Below are 20,921 nucleotides of genomic sequence, written 5' to 3' on the forward strand. Positions count from 1 at the left end.
GATTTTTGAACGGTAGTCCTGCCGTTATTATCACTATGCTCGTTAGTTCCTTTATGTGTACAGAAGAAAGGGTAAGTCGACGTGCTAAATACATACAGCCATGCTAAAACAGATCGCTTGGACAATCATTTCGGCAAAATTTTAAGCCAAAGAAATTTCAAATCCTACATAAGTACAATAAAAATGTGCAATTTTTAAAATTTGTAACATTATAAACAGTTATTTTTATTATTTCACTTCCTGTTCTTAATCCATACTGCTATATTGTTCCAATCTGCACACCAAGTTGCACAATTTGTTCAAATTCAAGTTTTATGTCTCACATGCACGATTACAGAGTACGACTTGTAGTGAAATGCTCTTTACGACTGTCCTTGTTGTAAAAACAGCCAGATAGTAAAGAATAAAAATAAAATGAAGTAAGGAATGAAAATAAGGCACAAAGTTGGTACAGTTCAAGAAGAAATATATATATATATATATATATATATATATATATATATATATATATATATATATATATATATATATATACATATATATATATATCTGTCATGGTGAGACAAAGGCGAGTGAGGATCCAAGTGCAGTTTTTTGTTAACGTTTTAATAAACTAAGTCAAGACACAGAAAACAGACAGGAAATGACATCTTTAAAAAAAATTATAAAAATAAAAAAAAATTAAAAATGTGTATATTGTTGTTTGTTGTTACTTATCCTATGTGCAGCAACTGTATCCTCTTCAATTTAATTGACATGTTTTACATAACCGGTTGGTGTGAACCAGTCGACTGCTCTAACTGCTCCATCATTTGAATTACAATTCTGTAAAATTCTAAAACTAGACTTTACTGTAACCAACCAAACTCTTGACGAGTCCCTAATCTGTCTCAGTGCATCGTGTGTCTGTGCTTAGAATTGAACATAACTCGAACTGTATTTCATGCGAAAGGCTCATGTAAGCTATCACGTGTAGGAAAACGTCACTGATAAGTTAGCATTGAGATTTAACAAGAAAAAGCAATTTTCTGCCCCGTCAGGTTTTTTTTTTGGCACAGCAAGCAAACTTGAACACTAATTTCTACACAATTACACAATAATATCCAGTCACAAGTCTCACTGATGACCCTGTAAATCAAGGTGACGGAGTCGGAGCATCTTGCAGCTCTCGCTCTCATGTAGTTTACTGACTCTCTCTGTGGTCCTCTTAACATTCACATTTTCTTATTTTATTCTTGGATTTTTATTTGTTTCTTTTTTATTTCCACTACACAAGCAAGCCAATGGCCTGATGGTGGCGCTATGGCTCCTATTTTTACATTTGTACCAGTGAATATAAGTTTTTTTATTTTTTGGATCTTGCTTTATAGAAAAAAATTAGTTGTTTCTTTACATAAAACACTACAACAATTTTCCATATTTTAAATAGATGCTTACACTTTGTTGCTTTGGAATGGCAAGCTGTTGCTATGTATGGAAGATGAACCAACTCTGGACCAAACAGAATCCAGGATCTATACAATACGTCGTGTTACAAGGGGTTAAAGTAAACAATGTGTATCTTTCTTCCGATAGCTAAAACCTCCAGCATTCAGGGATTGATGTCATATTGCTACATGCTAACAGCATGTGTTCATTTTTTATTGTGTTGCTCTTGGATAAATGAACACGTTATTGTATGCAGCTATTGTGGCTAACGAGTAAGGAAAACTATGACAGTTTCATAAAATTGCAGAGGTATATTTAAAAAAAAACTTTGTATATATGGCCCCGCCTTCACTCTCTCAGCCATGCCCCCTACCTGAGCTGTACGTTTTCATCTCTATGCTTGTCATTCAGCCTTTTTTTTTATTTTACAATAACAGTAACAAGTAAAGAAGCAATTTGCAGACAGCGAACTGGATGATCAGCTACGGGAAATTTTTCTTGTGTAAAATTATATTTTTGCTTGAACTGCCACTTTAAAAGCCCTTTTTTCCTTTCATTAAGTGAAGTTGTTGTTGCAGTGGGGATTTGTGTATAATTGGTGAGGGATTGCAGGTCTCTGGGCAAAGACGGGCTGCAGCATGCTGGAAAGATCGACTGGAATCTCTCCATCCAAAAGAGTGAAGCAGACATCATCTACACTCGTTCTGCATCTCTTCACTTCATCAAATCAAAGTAAAAAAAAAAATCCAAATTCATGGATTCATTGGGATTATTTACCCAATAATATTTGTTTCTTTTGCTCAATTATTCAGAAACATGAAAAGAAAATCCTAGTCATGATGATGTTCGGGACATTCTGACCTTTTGAGTCTCTTTTTGAAAATTAATCATAAGTTCGACTTGGTAGTTTTTTGCATAAATAGACTTGTACTTCTGAGTATTGTATCCTACAGCTCTATGCTAGTTATTGTATGTTGTATCCTACAGCTCTATGCTAGTTATTGTATGTTGTATCCTACAGCTCTATGCTAGTTATTGTATGTTGTATCCTACAGCTCTATGCTAGTTATTGTATGTTGTATCCTACAGCTCTATGCTAGTTATTGTATGTTGTATCCTACAGCTCTATGCTAGTTATTGTATATTGTATCCTACAGCTCTATGCTAGTTATTGTATGTTGTATCCTACAGCTCTATGCTAGTTATTGTATGTTGTATCCTACAGCTCTATGCTAGTTATTGTATGTTGTATCCTACAGATCTATGCTAGTTGTATGTTGTATCCTATAGCTCTATGCTAGTTATTGTATGTTGTATCCTACAGCTCTATGCTAGTTATTGTATGTTGTATCCTACAGCTCTATGCTAGTTATTGTATGTTGTATCCTACAGCTCTATGCTAGTTATTGTATGTTGTATCCTACAGCTCTATGCTAGTTTTTTATGTTGTATCCTACAGCTCTATGCTTGTTTTTGTATGTTGTATCCTACAGCTCTATGCTAGTTTTTGTATGTTGTATCCTACAGCTCTATGCTAGTTATTGTATGTTGTATCCTACAGCTCTATGCTAGTTTTTATGTTGTATCCTACAGCTGTATGCTAGTTTTTGTATGTTGTATCCTACAGATCTATGCTAGTTTTTGTATGTTGTATCCTACAGCTCTATGCTAGTTATTGTATGTTGTATCCTACAGCTCTATGCTAGTTATTGTATGTTGTATCCTACAGCTCTGTTAGTTTTTGTATGTTGTATCCTACAGAGCTATGCTAGTTTTTGTATGTTGTATCCTACAGAGCTATGCTAGTTATTGTATGTTGTATCCTACAGCTCTATGCTAGTTTTTGTATGTTGTATGCTACAGCTGTATGCTAGTTTTTGTATGTTGTATCCTACAGCTCTATGCTAGTTATTGTATGTTGTATCCTACAGATCTATGCTAGTTTTTGTATGTTGTATCCTACAGCTCTATGCTAGTTTTTGTATGTTATATAAAACTGTTCTATGCTAGTTTTTGTATGTTGTATCCTACAGCTCTATGCTAGTTTTTGTATGTTGTATCCTACAGCTCTATGCTAGTTTTTGTATGTTGTATAAAACTGTTCTATTCTAGCTTTTGTATGTTGTATCCTACAGCTCTATGCTAGTTTTTGTATGTTTTATCCTACAGCTCTATGTTAGTTTTTGTATGTTGTATAAAACTGTTCTATGCTAGTGTTTGTATGTTGTATCCTACAGCTGTATGCTAGTTTTTATATTTTACATGTTGCATGCAGCTGTGGACAGAAACGAGGTGGCTCAAACTTCCAGTCTGCTTATTTGTGGCTCTGTTGTACTTTCAGGCACTTAATCTGCTTGGCAGAGCTTGTGACACACACACACTCACACACACAGACACACACACACACAGCATGAGTGTTAACTTGAATTGTACAGAGTGAAAGTTATGAGTTTTCTGTTGAGTTTTGAAAGTGCCCTAAAAACACAGGGCTGATTGAACTTGAGCTCAGGGCTCAGATTAAATTCTGGGGATTGTAGAGTGATGTTGAAAACCAGGATTGGGGAAGACTCAGAGTCCACAATGGAAGTCTTCATACTAGCTGAGATCATACAGTCCTTCATCACACGCCACCAAACACAACACCAAACTCTCTTTGACCTGTGCTGTGAGATGTCATGGCTCCCAAGCCCTGGGGGTCTGGCTGATGTGCTGCAGAACCTTCCTCAATATGCTGGAACACTCCAGCTCTAGTTGGGCTTCCTGTGATAGCAATGCACAATGGGTCAAAGAGTCCATCCCTCCTCCAGCCATTCCTGCACAACACACTCAAAAAGCTCCAGGGAGGTATCCGGATCCTCAGTGGAGGGCATCTTCACAGGCATCACATCAGGGAAGATGCACAGCTGGAGATGTGCAGAAGCTCTCAGAGGAGCTTTTGTTGCTGGGTTTGGTGGAGGGTGGCGAGGGATCTCGGCCAGCGAGGTTGCGTCCATGCCACATCTGTGTCACATCTGACTCTCGACCACGCCCTTTGCCACCACAATAGAGCCATCCAGTGCTAATGTTTTTGTCAGTGGGATGAAGTGCATCAAGCCTGATAGAAAGTAATGACTTCCTGTTCTTAACGCCGCGCTGCGAAACCGTAATGGCTGCATGAAGCGTTTCATATTGAACTCTACACAAATAAAAGCACAATATAAAAGCCAAATGGTACTTCACTTCATTTCCAATGCGACAGACGTTTATTTATTTATTTCTTTGCCTTTTATGCCGTAACCATCATAAACGAGAGAATACATTTACAACTGCGAGATAACACAGCATGTTCTTTTCATCTGGAATCTGCTGAGCGTTAATGGCCTAGCAGAAATGACATTTCTAACAAAAATGACAAATTATCTAAAAAAATTCTCTGTGTTAACGAGAGGGAACGAAAAAAAGACAGCTAATTAAAACTCTCAGTCCTGTACTTAACGCTAATATCTGTTATTACACAGGTACAGAGTATTCCTTCTACAATTCATGTTGGCTGAGAATCCATTTGGATATTCCCTGTAGTACAGACGCCCTGAACCGAGCTGAGGAATAAAATACTGGAGTGATGTTGTTGTTTAAAATAACAACTTCGCAACAGCTTACTGTCGTAATGGCCTCACGATATCTTGATAGAGCGAGATCTTATGAGGTAACGAGATAAAACTCAGAAGAAGCTAAGAATATGGCTTGAAATTGTGAGTTATTAAAATAAAATAACAAATAAATATAATAATAAATTGAATTTGAAATAAAAAAACTCACGCATTAGTCGATGAGGTTTGTCCAAAACCGCTAGTAGTGTAGACTTTATTGTATGCTGTAAAGTCTGATATTTGCTCCATATAAAGTGAAAATAGCGACAATATCAACAGAAGCTGCAGGTCAGGAAATTACATGTTAAAACAAAAGTATGTACACCCTGACCATTACACCCATAGATGGTTCTTCCCCAAAATGTGACCACAAAGTCAGAAGCATACAGTTGTCTAGAATGTTTCTGTAGGATGTAGTCAATTTCCCTTTGGCGGAACTAAGAGGCTCAATCCCTGTTCCAGCATGACCTGAACACTTTCGGGATGAATTGGAACTGAAGTCTCCTCAGCATCCTAACATCAGTTCCTGGATCTTACTAAATGCTCTTGTGAAATGTGTGAAGCTTTTTTTATAACAGCGACCATAGGGTGATTGTTAGCTCTGCACAAACTTTGCCTGTTATTACATTAAACATTAACATTAAAGTAGACACTTTAATGATATATATCGACAGTACAATCTCATATTTCTCTGCAAACTCTTAGAAAGAGAGTGGTATGCAGACAATTTTCTTCCCACAACCACATCATATCACATTTTCAAGCTTTTAAAGTCTTTCAGTCTGCTGCATAGAACTTGGAAGAGTCGCTAATGACCTCCATCTTTCTGCTGACGCTGACGGCCTCGGTATTCTTCTCCTGACAGACTTCAGTGCAGCCTCTGACTTGGTGATGTTCTTCTCTCTCTGCTCATTTTTAATAGAAATTCTGGCACATCTCTCACATGATTTTCATTAAATAAATTTTGATTGAGGAACACAAATACTCATATTTCCCCAGTGCTACACGGAGTTCCTCAGAGGTCACTTCTCAGTCCCTTTCTATTCCACATATATAGACTATTCCTTGGTGAAATAAATCTTCATTTTCATGGCAAATTATAGCTCTGTGTACTGCCTCATTAGCGCCATGCACTGTATTTAATCCTGACCAAGATACAAACATATACAAATACAAACTGTAAAAAAAAAATTCAACATCTCAGCAAGCTTCGAGCAGTAAACAATTTAGCTTTTCTTCTTGAAATCGTTCAAAATAACTGTTTGTCTGGTGTCCATGTTGATGATTGAACGTCTTCCTCATGTCTCACTCCACACTGGTGTCAATATGAAGTTCATATGAAAGTAAACACTCAGGACTTTAAGAATTTGTAGAGTTAAATCACAATTTCTGTTTTTCTCTACAATACTAGAGGTGATAGATTCATAGAAAAGTTTGTTGTTTTTCCACACAGATGTTTGTATCTTCAGAGTAAATGTTGACATCAAACCCATTTCTGCTCTCTGAGAAGCTCCGAGTGTTTGTTCATCTAAAAAGCAGCTCAGATTTCTCTTCAACACTAAAATTCAGTGTAAGATTATCAACAGAGGGAAAAACACACGTCTAAAACACACTGAAACTACAACAGAGTCCTGACTCACTTTAGATCAGACTCACAGACAAAACATCAGACGATTCTTTATACTGATTGAAAACATCCCATGAGTCTGTTTCCGTTCTGCCAATGGAATGAAACACCAGTTTAACTAGTCAAAAGGATTATTTGCTTTGCTTCAATGTAATCTGATCACAGGAAATACTACATACATTTGGCTACGTTCAAAATATTTCCTCTTGCAATGAGGTCATTCTTGACCCAAAACACACTATAGTATACAATACTAACTCATCGACAAGCACAGGACCTAATCGATATAACAGTCATGGTAAAAAAAAAAACAACAACTTGGCAATCAAATCCAGAAGAGCACCAAATACAGTGAGCCCACGTTTCCACATATCAATAAACATTTATGGAGTTTGGCAGACACATTTATCCAGAGTGGATCATATTTTATCTAAATTTTTACAATTGAGAGTTAAGGGCCTCACTCAGGGGTCACAGCAGTGCATCATGGTGGACCTAGGACCTAGGACCTAACTCACAACCTTCCAATCAGTAGTCCACACTAGGCTACCACATCCAAATAAACCGAACACTGCTGATGGTGATGTTCTACACAGACAGACTGGAGACACATGGGACTTTTGTGGATGGTGCCACTTGAATAGAGACCTTGGCGGTGGCTTTGAACTGATTTTGCTGTGGTCGGTTTTACTCTCAGGTCTCCATCATTGAAAATTTGATGGCGTAGGCAGGAAGGAATTTAAGTTACTGTTATGAAATGAGACATCATGCTGATGCTCAGACTCATCAGATGTTCAAAAGCACCTGGGTACAAAATCTGACCATGTAGGTCTGATATGATGGGGATGTGTAGCCCAGTGGATAAAGTGCTGAATTACGTATCAGAATGTTGTGAGTTTGAATCCCAGGTCCACCAAGGGGCCCCAGAGCAAGACCGTAAATCCTCACAATTTAAGTCGCTCTGGATAATGGGGTAAATGTACATTTCTTATCCCATTCTCTGGTTCCACCCAGATGAGGTTCTCTTTAAAGGCCGGTTCCTCTCAAGGTTTCTTTCTGATATCATCTCTGGGAGTTTTTCCATCATACCAGCCAAATTTCATACATACAAAATACATTTTTATTTGTCACATATACAATCCTACACAGTACAACATTTAGTCTAATGCTTACGAGTGTCTGTGTATAAAAGTAATTGAGATAAGTTTCAAAAACTCTACTTAAAGTAGAATTTGAAATCTAATAAAGTAAGACAAGATACACAAATTGTAAGAGTTTATTCATTTTCTACCGCTTATCCGAACTTCTCAGGCGTCATCGGGCATCAAGGCATGAATTACAGGACAGAGTGCCAACCCATCGCAGGGCACACACACACACACTCTCATTCACTCACGCAATCACACACTACGGACAATTTTCCAGAGATGCCAATCAACCTACCATGCATGTCTTTGGACCGAAGGAAACCGGAGTACCCGGAGGAAACCCCCGAGGCACGGGGAGAACATGCAAACGCCACACACACAAGGCGGAGGTGGGAATCGAACCCCCAACCCTGGAGGTGTGAGGAGAATGTGCTAACCGCTAAGCCACCGTGCCCCCTGTAAGAGTTTACTATTGAGTAAATTTGCTTATTAGGGAAAAACTAATGAATTTATCAAAAATGTAAACGCTTTAAATATCACTTTTTTTTCCGTAAAATTTTCGTAAAGCCGCATGGTGAAAAAATGTTAAAAGCGCTGTACAAATAAAATTGAATTTAACGGAAACTAGCTTGCTAACAAAGAATAGTTAGCTAGCAAGCCTAAAGAAAGACAGAAAGAAATCTTTCTGTTTTAAACTGCAGATATTTGGGAAACCAAACTCATAATAGTGAGGATTATGGTTTAATTTTCTTTTCACACACAGAAAAAAAGACCCTGAGATCTCTTCCAACTGTTGGATGCTGGATTTTTATTTTTGAGTCTAGCGTCTCAGCCTGACCTCACGCTAACTCAACTGCTAGAATCAGAGAAACTGCCATAACTTTGACTTTCGCTTCGTCTGAAAGACGCCCAAACCCTGCTGCACGCTTACATAAGCCACAGTTTAGATAACCAGAGTTTGCTGAAGAAACCTTCAGATCGTTCTAGAAATTGCTTCAGTTTTCCTGACAAGAATTAATTGATTAATAAATCGTAAATTATCCACAGAAATGTTTACACATGAAATGTGGAATTTGTTTAAAAACAAAACAAACAAAAGAATCCGTGGATCAGTGTCTCTGGGTTGTTGACCCTGTGCTCTGATGCCAATGTCCAAAGTTTGGATAGGTGGCGAAAGATTTCACTGTGTTGTAAGGTTTATGTGACAAATAATAAAGGTTTTTTTTAATATAATGAAATTAATTAAATGCATTAAACAAATAAACAAATAAATAAATAGTTGTGTGTTGTGGCAGAGGGGATGTGGTTGAGCACTGCTTGTGAATGGATGAAAGAGTGTTGAAGAAAGAACGGGTTATTTACTGAATAAGTGTCTGTGATAAACAGAGTAGAGTGTGTGTGTGTGTGTGTGTGTGTGTGTGTGTGTGTGTTTATCTCATGCTATCTCTCTTTTTTGCTCTCACATGCTCTTTCTCTCCTTTGTCTCTCCTTTGTGTGCTCTCTGTACCTTTTTTCTCTCTCTCTCTCTCTCTCTCTCTCTCTCTCTCTCTATTCAATTTCTCTCTCGCTATTTTTTTCCTCTCACATGCTCTTTCTTTGTCTCTTTTTTCCTCTCGAGCTCTCTCTTTCTCTCTTTCTCTTTGTCTTTCTCTCTGATGGCCTCTCTCTCTCTCTCTCTCTCTCTCTCTCTGATTTCTGCTCGTACACCAGAGAGTCACATTTAATGCAGCGTCCTTCTACATCGTACGTGTCCAATGTCACTCACAGAAACTGACTCAAGAATAAAAGGTGAAAGTTGTCATTATGTACTGTGTAAGTGTGGATTAGTCCAACATTGCTCTGCAGACGTGGAACAAAATAACGGTGTCGATTGTTTCACATGCTCATTAAATTAAATAAAATAAAAAAATTCTGAGTCTAGTCATTTTAATAGACGGGTTTGCACCAGTGGTAAGATAACTTCAGAAAGAGAAGTTTAAAGACTCTTCATCAATACACAAAATAACACTCTACACTCTGTATCTCTATCACTGAGTATTTGGCTTCTTCAACACAAAGGAGTTGGTGTAGAATATATAATGAGCTCAGCTGATTGATAATGAGCTTAGCACGTTCGCCTCACACCTCCAGGGTTGGGGGTTCGATTCCCGCCTCCGCCTTGTGTGTGTGGAGTTTGCATGTTCTCCCCGTGCCTCGGGGGTTTCCTCCGGGTACTCCGGTTTCCTCCCCCGGTCCAAAGACATGCATGGTAGGTTGATTGGCATCTCTGGAAAAATTGTCCGTAGTGTGTGATTGCGTGAGTGAATGAGAGAGTGTGTGTGCCCTGTGATTAGTTGGCACTCTGTCCAAGATAACAATGACGTCACACGCAGCACGCCATTGCGCTAAAGTTGGCGAGGTTATGGAGGAAGTAAGAATTTTCACTTTTCTTTCTAAATGTTTGTGTAATGGCAGCACAGAGACGCAGTGTTTTGAAAATTTTCGGATGTCGAGGGCAACTTTTGATTATTTGATCCATTCTGTAGGCGTAGTCACGTTTGTGTGCGAACTCGCCGGCGCATAATTGTGACGAATGTCGATGTAGATTGACGTAAAAGTCGCATCAAATCCGCCTCGGTTGTTCACACTGCGGCCACGTTGGAAAAAATCAGATTTGGGTCTGATTCAGGACCACATATGGAAGTGGTCTGAATCTGATTTGAAAAAATCAGATCTGGGCTAGATTTGAGTGTTCACACTACTCCTGAAGAAGTCTGACCTGGTCACTTGACCCCAAAAAAAATTCACAAACTATACCTACCTCTTCCGGGTTGTCTGAATCGTTGCACGAAACACATCTATGGTAACACATTAACAAATCAGAAAACACAACGACAATTCAGACAACCCGGAAGAGGTCGGTATAGTTTGTGATTGGAACACGTACCGATCATTTGACAAGACACCTGTCACTCAAGGTATACATGAAGTTCAACAGTCTGCCGCAGGGAAAAGTTGGAATGGATGGATGGAAACGGATAAAAGTGTGACGTGTCGTTCTGTATTAAACGGGTTCTCCGTGGCATGGTGTTGTGTCAGAGGTGTAACACATCATTATTCTATTTTACCCACTCTTTATTGATCACATGACCTTTCCACTCTTTAAGTAGCTATTTTGTTCTCCCTAAAATGGTAATTGTTTTTGAGCTACTGTGTGATTTCATAGCATAAATTATTTATTTATTTTTTAAACCTTTGCTGCATGTTGTTGCCTGTAGGTAACAAACCTGAATATTCAATAAAATGCATATATATATATATATATATATATATATATATATATATATATATATATATATATATATATATATATATATATTTATTTTTTCATATATAATTTTTTTTTTTTAATTTGCTAATAAGGAAGGAAGGAAGGAAGCAGGTAAAAATGAAGGGAAGGAAGAAAGGAATAAAAAAAAGAATCATGTAAGTAATGTAACTAACATATCTATCTAATAAACTCCACATAAAGTGTTCAGTAGCTTATGGTTCACTATGATAAACAAAAATGTGGCCAAAATTTACAGCTAAAGTTACAGCTTTACCTCTGACATTGGAGACTCCTTCTATAAACTATCTATAAACATCTCCATTAACAAATCGATTATTACAAGTCCCTTTTTTAATTTGATAGCTCCTGTCCAATCAGAGTAAAGAACTCAACGCCTCCTGTCCAATCAGGGTAAAGAACTCAACACCTCCTGTCCAATCAGAGTCTAGAACCCGATACACAATGACGCAGTATTGAATTTAAAGTTAAGTCGTTTTTTTTTGCTGGAGGTGAGATGGTTTTAATCAGAGAGCGTAATTACTTCAGGAAGCTCTCTGATATTTACTCTGAGGTAGAAGAAGACGAATTCATCTGCCTTTTAAAGACCTGATTTATATCTCCAATTAATCTGGAGTTTCAGTCTCAAGCGTGACCTTTAAGAAATTTCACACAGTGACAAATAGGGTCGTTAGAGAGAGTGAGGAAGACGACGTGGATGTCACCTCCAGGAAGACCAACTGAGAGGAACAGCAAGAATGTGTGGTGTGTGTGTGTGTGTGTGATCAGTGGAACAGCAACAATGTGTGTGTGGGTGTGGTTGTGTGAGATAAGAAGAAAAGCAACAGTGTGTGTGTGTGCGTGTGTGTGTGTGATCAGAGGAACAGCAACAGTGTGTGTGTGTGTGTGTGTGTGTGTGTGATCAGTGGAACAGCAACAATGTGTGTGTGGGTGTGGGTGTGTGAGATAAAAAGAAAAGCAACAGTGTGTGTGTGTGTGTGTGTGTGTGTGTGTGTGTGATCAGAGGAACAGCAACAGTGTGTGTGTGTGTGTATGTGTGATCAGATGAACAGCAACAATGTGTGTGTGTGTGTGTGTGTGTGATGAGAGGAACAGCATCAATGTGTGTGTGTGTGTGTGAGATCAGAGGAACAGCAACAGTGTGTGTGTGTGTGTGTGATGAGAAGAACAGCATCAATGTGTGTGTGAGATCAGAGAAATAGCAACAGTGTGTGTGTTTGATCAGCAACAGTGTGTGTGTTTGTTTGTGTTTCTGTGTGTGTGTGTTTGTGTATTTCTGTGTTTGTGTGCGTGTGTGTGTGTTTGTGTGTTTGTGTGTGTGTTTGTGTGTGTGTGTGTGTGTGTGTGTGTGTGTGTGTGTTTGATCACAGAAACTATATTCGGAAGCTAAATGCCTGTTTATTATTTGCAGACTTGGCTTGAAGCTTGAGTGCTTGCTCAGTAAACGTCCTGTAACTGTACACGAGGAGTTTCTTTTAAAACAATCATAAACACACACCCACACACACATACAGACATATACACACTTAAAAACAATATATATATAAAGTTTTTTAAACTTTTTTCACAGTTTAATTATATTGACATGATTTTTCTTTATTTTCCGTGTTATTTTTACTTTATAATTACTTTATAATTTTCCAAATTATTTTTTGTTTTATTTGATGACACGAGCTGTTGGCGACATCACACCATTTTCACCTGTGATTTCTTTCCATCCCAAAGATTTTATTCAATTAAGACCAAATAAGGCAGCGTGACCTTTCTCTATAGGTGAAAGGCGTAGAAGACAGTAGTGAGAGCAGGTCTGCTGTACGGGTTAGAGACTGTAACAGTGAGGAACAAACACGAGGCAGAGATGGAGGTAGCAGAGATGAGGATGTTGAGGTTCTCTTTAGGAGTGACGAGGATGGACAGGATTAGGAACAAGCACATCGGAGGGACGGCTCTGGTTGGCTGTGTTGGGGACAAGGACAGAGAGACTAGATTGAGATGGTTTGGACATGTACAGAGGACGGAGATGGTTATATTGGTAGAAGGAAGTTGGAGATGGAGCTGCCAGGTAAGAGATCCAGAGGAAGGACAAAGAGGAGACGTATCGGTGTGTTAAATGAGGACATGAAGGTAATTGGTGTGAGAGCAGAAGATGCCGAGGATAGAGTCAGGTGGAAACGGGAAAAGACGAAAGTAGAAGAAGAAGAAGACCTTTCTCTATAGGTGATATCTTCCCTAAATCAGAATCTAATAATAATGATGCTGTATATGCAGTAAGGCAAAGATCTGTACCTGATGACATGAGGTTTAATCTAATCTAATGTAATCTAATCTAATGTAATCTAATCTAATCTCCACATCTATGGATTTATTCTGGGGATTTATAAAAAAGTCATAAATTCATATTGAGAGCTTCTATTGAGGATTTTTGAGATGCACACACACACACACACACACACACACACACACACACACACACACACACACGCACGTACACTTTATTATGTTTTTCTTTTGATTTCTTCCCAAACCTTCTTTTTTTAGCAGAGCAGAAATATTTCTTCCTCTGAAACCAAATGCAGCTCTCTGTCTGTCTTCAGAGTGACATCCATCACTGTATTTATTACGTACGGATGAAAAGGAATCTTTAATATCATCAGAGTCCTTCTACCTTCTTTGCAGGATGCACCCACAGGGAGTTCTTTCTTTTTCTGCTCCATGAAAACAGACGACGTTCCAGTGAATGAAGCAACTTACGCGTCTGACCTTCACACGTCACGCTGGAATTTAATTTTTCATCTCATTTAAAGCTGGATAGCGGAGAGTTTTTTCTTTTTTTAATTTTATTTCCCCTGCAGTTACAGCTAGTGAAGAGCGAGTTTCTTCAAAGCAGGGTTTAATCCGTCTGACCCGTCTTATTCTGACAGCGTGAGCCCCTCGCTGTGCTTTTACAGTCTGTCCTTTTCCAGGCGAGTTCAGAGCGCTGAACAACACCCCTGCATAAAACACACCCTACTGAAATAGAGCATCTTTTTTACACCTGTGAGAATCTCTCCATGTTGAAAGTGATCGGTTGTTCGGTACAGACATCTCGCACTCGTCTTCTGATCGTGGCTTAAGAATCTTTGCCTGAACTGACATTTTAATAAACCCAAAACTAATCGCCTTAACCTGAGTCTGTTCAACTACCATCATGGGTTTAATGTGGAGGTGTGAGCAGTAGGACAGGTGACATGGTCACGTGACGTGCTGGGGCAGATTTCCATATCGTCATGACAGTCATGTCGGGTTTTATTCCTTCACACCACAGCGATGTTCCTCTCAATGTTTCTTCCTCAGATCATCAATAAACCTTACTCTAAGAAATGTCACCGTAGCAACGGTCACACGGGTTTCGAACCAGCAAACAAGCTGTTGCTATGGAAATGCATATTCGAAGAAAGGTGTTGATTTTCACTCGCAGGTTTATATCATGCAACAGAACCTGAATGAATCCAAAATGTATCGTATAGTAGATGATGTGCATCATGAGGGGGTGCCGAAACTTCTACAACTGACCCTTCTGGGTTTTTTTTCGTTGTTAATATCTTGTGTATTAATTTCTTGTTTTTTTTCTGGCATGGGAAAGTATTCAGGACTTATAATAGGCTGTGTGTGTTTGTGTGTGTGTGTGTGTGTGTGTGTGTGTGTATGGGGGATGTAAACTTTACCATTTATTTAGTCTTCCCTCCAGCATCACATTTTAAACTTCAGATCAATGGATGCTGAACCCGAAAGAGTTGAACATTTTAATTAAATATTTGCAGAATGATGGCAGGAAATGAGATCAACACGCTTGTAATGGATTATTGAAAACCCCTCAAACACACATCACAATAATTATTTATTTTATTTACTAACAATCCTCTTGGAACGATTTTTCTTCTGATTCCACTCAGCACTTCCTGTCTCTCAAATCTCCCCAGCAGCTCTGTTCAGAGAAGGTTTTATGGTTTTATTTTTTTTCATCCATGTCATGGAGCTCATTAATGCATGAAGCAGCAGCAGGAGAAGGCGGAGGAGGAGGAGGAGGAGGAGGGCATCTAGGATGTGAGTTCTGCTGTGAGGAGTCCGTGAGATTGGCCTCTTCTGGAGTCGCAGGTATGAGGGCGTAAATAAACGCTGCGAGGGACTGGAAGCGGTGGAATTGGCTAGATTGTGATATTCCGAGGAGGATAATGAGATGTGATGGGGAAAAGCAGACGGCGCAAATAAAAGGCCCCCAGGCTGAACGCTGTTTAAAGGTGGACACTTTCACCATCCATACCTCACTTTCAAGGGGACGATCTACCCACAGGGCATTATTTTGTTCTCATACTTTCTCTCTCTCTCTCGCTCTCTCTCTCTCTATCAGACATTCACACACACACACACACACACACACACTCACACACACTCACACACACACACACACACACACACACACACACACACACATCCCACTTCTTTCAAGTTCTCTGCAACTATAAACAAACTCTATTTCACCCTAAAGCATATACAGTTGTTTATACCACAGCGGTGTTTAATTCTGGATTCTGATTGGTCGGAAGGTGTTGATTCATTTCCCTGATTAGCAGCTCTGACATTAGAGACAAATCTCTATTTTACATTAACGAAATTCTTTTTAGTTTTAGAATAGTAACTGTAGCATGCGAGTTTAAGGAGTTTAAGCTTTTTTGTCAAGCTGTGGGATATTTTTCTGTCTCATTGATGATTGTTTATCACGGCTGTAATGAAATGGAATGTCTCAATCGTCCTTGGTTCGTCTCACATTTTTCAGCAGGGTTTATGAATGTACAGTGTAAAACATCAGATGATGAAGAGAGAGTATTCAGTGTTAACCAAGAGGACAGTAGGAGTAGTGTGAAACCTCTAACTACACAACCCAGGATTCACTTCACCCAGGGTGCACTAGGACCCAGGGGAAATATTTCTCACATGAGAAACTCTTCTGTTCCTACATCTCATGAAAAACTCTTTTGCTGACAAAGAAGTACAGAGATGTGCATATGAAAGCATTTAGATGAAAATGATTTCTTTGGGATCTGTATACTTTACAGACAAGACAAAAACAGAACTCTTTAGAATTAATAAAAGCTTCCGAGACAGAAGGGTTAATTGTTTGATTCATAGAACACCATACACAAGTGAAGCACGGTGGTGGGAGCATCATGATATGGCTCTGCTTTAATGCAAACGGTGCTGTGTATTACACATCATTGAAGGAAACATAGACAGAGAGACATCTCGAGGCATATTAGAGGAGAATTTTATCTAAAAATGTAAAAATCTTTCAAACTTATTTGTATAGCGCCTTTAACAATGGACATTGTCTCAACCATCAGCAAAGCGACTGGATCCGAAAATGGATCCCAAACGTCCAGCCACAATTACTGAAGAAGACCTGGCAGGGCTGAGCCAATCTACTGCCTTGCTACAACTTTGGAGACTAAATAATGATAGAAGCAACCTTATCTAGATTGCTAATTCTTCGCTAAATCCTTGCATTCTGTCACACACATACACACACACATACTTCCTTAGTCACTGTTAGTCATTGCTAGACTAATAAATTATAATTGTATGATTATTAATGTGCACAATCTATGCAAACTAACTATGCTCAACTGCTATGAAAGGAATTAAACACTTTCTATTGGTCAATCTGTTATTGTAAAAGAATCATAAGACCATAAATAGCGTCCTCACTCAATCACGCCATTCTGTCCTTGATTACTTTCCAACATCATGTATTTTATTCCGTCCTTAATAATGCCATGCTTGTTTGTGCATATGGCTGTCCATCATGTATGACCTCAAGTTCATTGATCCGGTTTTCTTTGCCAAATAGAGATCTTTTGCTAAAAGACAGAAGAAAGCATGAGGCTGCTCGGTATCAAAATATAACTACCAGAAAAAGCCTTTGAGTTCAAACTGTGTGCAGTGAAAGTTTTGATTAATGAGGCGTCAGTCTCCAGAGTGTGCAATTCCTTATTATCCTCTAAAACACTGTGGGGATTGTGCTGTAGCTGGGACGATTCCATGACTGTGGAGTCATTTAGGCCGAAGAACTTTTAAAAATTAAACTGTTTAAATCATTTCTTAACATAAGGAAAACGTGGGTCTAATCTTTGAGAAGATGTGAAGATAATTTGCTATGTTTAAGATCTATCTGATGAAAATGGCTGCCTTTTACCTCTTAGCATAGAGTTAGCAAGTATAATGTGAAACGTGGGGGAACGGTGGCTTAATGGTTAACACGTTCACCTCACACCACCTCACGATTCCCGCCTCCGCCTTGTGTGTGTGTGTGTGTGTGGAGTTTGCATGTTCTCCCCGTGCCTCGGGGGTTTCCTCCGGGTACTCCGGTTTCTGCCCCGGTCCAAAGACATGCATGGTAGGTTGATTGGCATCTCTGGAAAATAGTGTGTGTGTGTGTGTGTGTGCAGGGCCGGCCCTGTGCATAGGCAGAATAGGCAAATGCTAAGGGCCCAAATTATTATTTTTATTATATATATATATATATATATATATATATATATATATATATATATATATATATATATATATATATATACCTGAGCAGTATTTTATTTATATATTTATTATATATATTTTATTGCTGTAAGAAAGGCAAGGAAAGCAAGGTCGTCTCCGTAATATAGTTTTTTTATATAGTCTGTGTGTTTTTCCAAAATATTTTCAAAATAAAGAAAAACAGGACAAAGCTGTGCAGTTTGTTTCTGTGTAACTTTATGAACAAAATGATCGGAACATTTCTGTGATTCCAGGGGCACCAGGTGAAATCTTGCCTAGGGCAGCAATTTGGCCAGGGCCGGCCCTGTGTGTGTGTGTGTGTGTGTGTGCCCTGCTATGGGTTGGCACTCCATCCAGTGTGTATCCTGCCTTGATGCCCGATGACGCCTGAGATAGGCACAGGCTCCCTTTGACCCGAGGTAGTTCGGATAAGTGGTAGAAAGTGAGTAAGTGAGTGAGTGTAAAATGTGGTAAACAGAGCATCCGCTGTAATGGCATGTTCATATTAAAGGCTTAAATAATATTGCCTAAATTAAAGTGACTGTATCTGTCAATATCCATCTATCCATTTTCTACACCAGTCATACCACATTGGGTAGCAGGGAAGCTGGAGCCTCTCCCAGGGGACTCAGGGCCGAATTTACACCAGTCTACCATTTGTAAGCCATTTGGCACACCTTTATCCAAGGAGACTTACATTTATCTCATTTATACAACTGAGAAGTTGAGGTAAGGATCTTGGTCAAAGGTTGTAGTTTAGTGGTCCAGGCAATCCAAGGAGTAGCCCAACAGCTTAACCGCTGAGCTTAAAAGGATTTAGACTGTGTGAGAAACCAGAGTACCCAGAGGGAACCTCCAAAGCTTAAGCAGTTAGAGGTTAAAGGTCTTGCTCAACAGTTGTATCTTGTTGGTCCTAGAAACTCAGACACTTCTGATCATTAGCCCAACATCTTAACCAATCAAGAACCTACCACATGTTTTTTTACTGGCGGAGGAATTCCGAGTACCCAGAGGAAACCACTAAAGTACAGCGAGACCATGCAAACTCAAAGGAACTGAAACCCCAGTCTCGGAGGTGTGAGGCAAATATGCTAATGTACTAAGCCAACATTGTACTGTATCTTCAAGAAATTCATTGATCTAATTGTTACAACCCTGATTTTGGTGACTGTTCCTTCTTTGTATGTGTTTGTGCTAAAGCCTGCTCTCATCCCACCTCCACCTAGATGACATCATCCCTGGTCTCCTATTTGAAGAAAAAGCAGAAAAAGAAGGTGTAGGATGGTGGAAGTGGTGTGTTGGAGTAATTTGTTTGAAATAGTGGTAGCCTAGTGGTTAAGGTATGGGACTACCAGTCGGAAGGTTGTGTGTTCGATTCCCATGTCCAGCAGGCTGCCACTGCTGGGCTCCTGAGCAAGGCCCTTAACCCTCAGTTGCATAAAATGAGATAAAAAAAATGTAAGTTGCTCTGGATAAGGGTGTCTGCTAAATGCTGTAAATGTAAAATAGTGATTGTTGTTGTTAAGTGATTGTTTCTGTCCTGGTTTTGACTTGTGCCAGTTTTCCCTTACTCTGAGCTTGTGTTTCCAATTTGAACTTGTCTTGTGTTTACTCTTTGTATATATATTTATATCAATCACTGTACATATTGTTCACTTGTTTCACTGCCAGTAGGGCTGTGGCTGTCCTCTGGAGTGGGTTCTTTTTCCCTGTTTAAGAAGGTTTCTAACTATTAAACTCTTTTGTTTATTACTTTGGTCTGGTCCCAGCCTGAAGAAACTCCATTTTACAGTTGTGTATATATGTCGCGATGAGGCAAAGGCGAGTGAGGATCCAAATGCAGTTCAAACGTTTAATAAACCAAAACAAGAAACAGGCAAACAGACAAGCAGGCAAAACAGGGCAGAACACTGAGCGAAACAGGAAACAGGGACATAGACATGAACACACCATAATGACTAACACCAGGGAAGTGAACAAACAGAGTACATATACCAAACAGGAACCAAACACAACGCAGAGACAATCAGAGACTAAGACGACACACCTGGGGGAAGATAGAGTGGGCGGAGCAAACAATTAACAGCAAGGCAGGCCAGCAGACAGTAACAGGGCAAAAAACACAGGCAGACTCATTATAATATATGTATGTGTTCACTTATTCACAATATTGCAACACATTTTTTGGAAATACTCTTATGTGTTTGTCGTTTATTACCACAATTATAAAGGTATCAACTCAGTGAATCCCAAGCTATCCTTCTGTGCGGCTCAACCCTAGACTGGCTCGTAACATCATAATTATATTGTAAGGTAAATGGGTGGCTATAAATGAACTTATTTATCTGGAATATGGACCTAAGGATAAGTTATGGAATAAGTTTGCTGTGAAGGAGATTAGCTAAACACCACAGCTTGATTTATTGAAATTAGTTTTATACAGATGTTATTCTCTTCAATTTCCCTACTGGCCGTTTGACCTTGGCGGATCCTGAAGCTATGACAAAGACAATTCCTCAGATTCCTGAAGAAAAAGGAGAGAGGAGAACAGCAGTGGGTGGTAAAGCACATTCACTAAACCAATTTAAGTTAGTGCGCTGTGGAAAAATGTCTCCATTCTTTCTGCCCTGGCTGTGTGTAAGGAAGACAAAGTCTCCTTTCAGTTTGATTATTCATGTGTGCAAATGGTCTTATTTCTGTTCCTCGCAATCAGACGTTCTCTCATTCTGCCGACGCATACCATCAGTTGAGCAAATACGATGAAATAGCCTGGGTGATTCAGAAGGACAGACCGGAAATAATTTAATTCATCCTGAATTGCCTTATGACAACTGTTCGTGGAATTTAAAAAAAAAAAATCTCATTTACGGCTGACCTCAAAATGTTCGTTCCGTTTGTGTTATGCTGTTGCATATTAATTGTATTTTTTATGCATATCAGTAGAAAGTGCATTGCGTGAGAGTACAGTATGTAAAGTATGAGTACAGGAAGTGTGGCATTATCACAAAAATAGCTGCTTGTTGGAGTGAAGATGAGACAAAGTAGTGAGACGGTTGTAGGACCGGGTGCTCAATTATATACATTCAGCACTTTAAGAACTAACAGACCTCCTTGGCTGCCCAATCAAGATGAAGTATTCCACAATGCCGTGTAATATCTGTGATTAATGATACAGTTGAGCTTTGCTTTGT

The sequence above is a fragment of the Tachysurus vachellii genome, chromosome 4 (genome assembly GCF_030014155.1).
Source record: "Tachysurus vachellii isolate PV-2020 chromosome 4, HZAU_Pvac_v1, whole genome shotgun sequence".
NCBI lineage: Eukaryota > Metazoa > Chordata > Actinopteri > Siluriformes > Bagridae > Tachysurus > Tachysurus vachellii.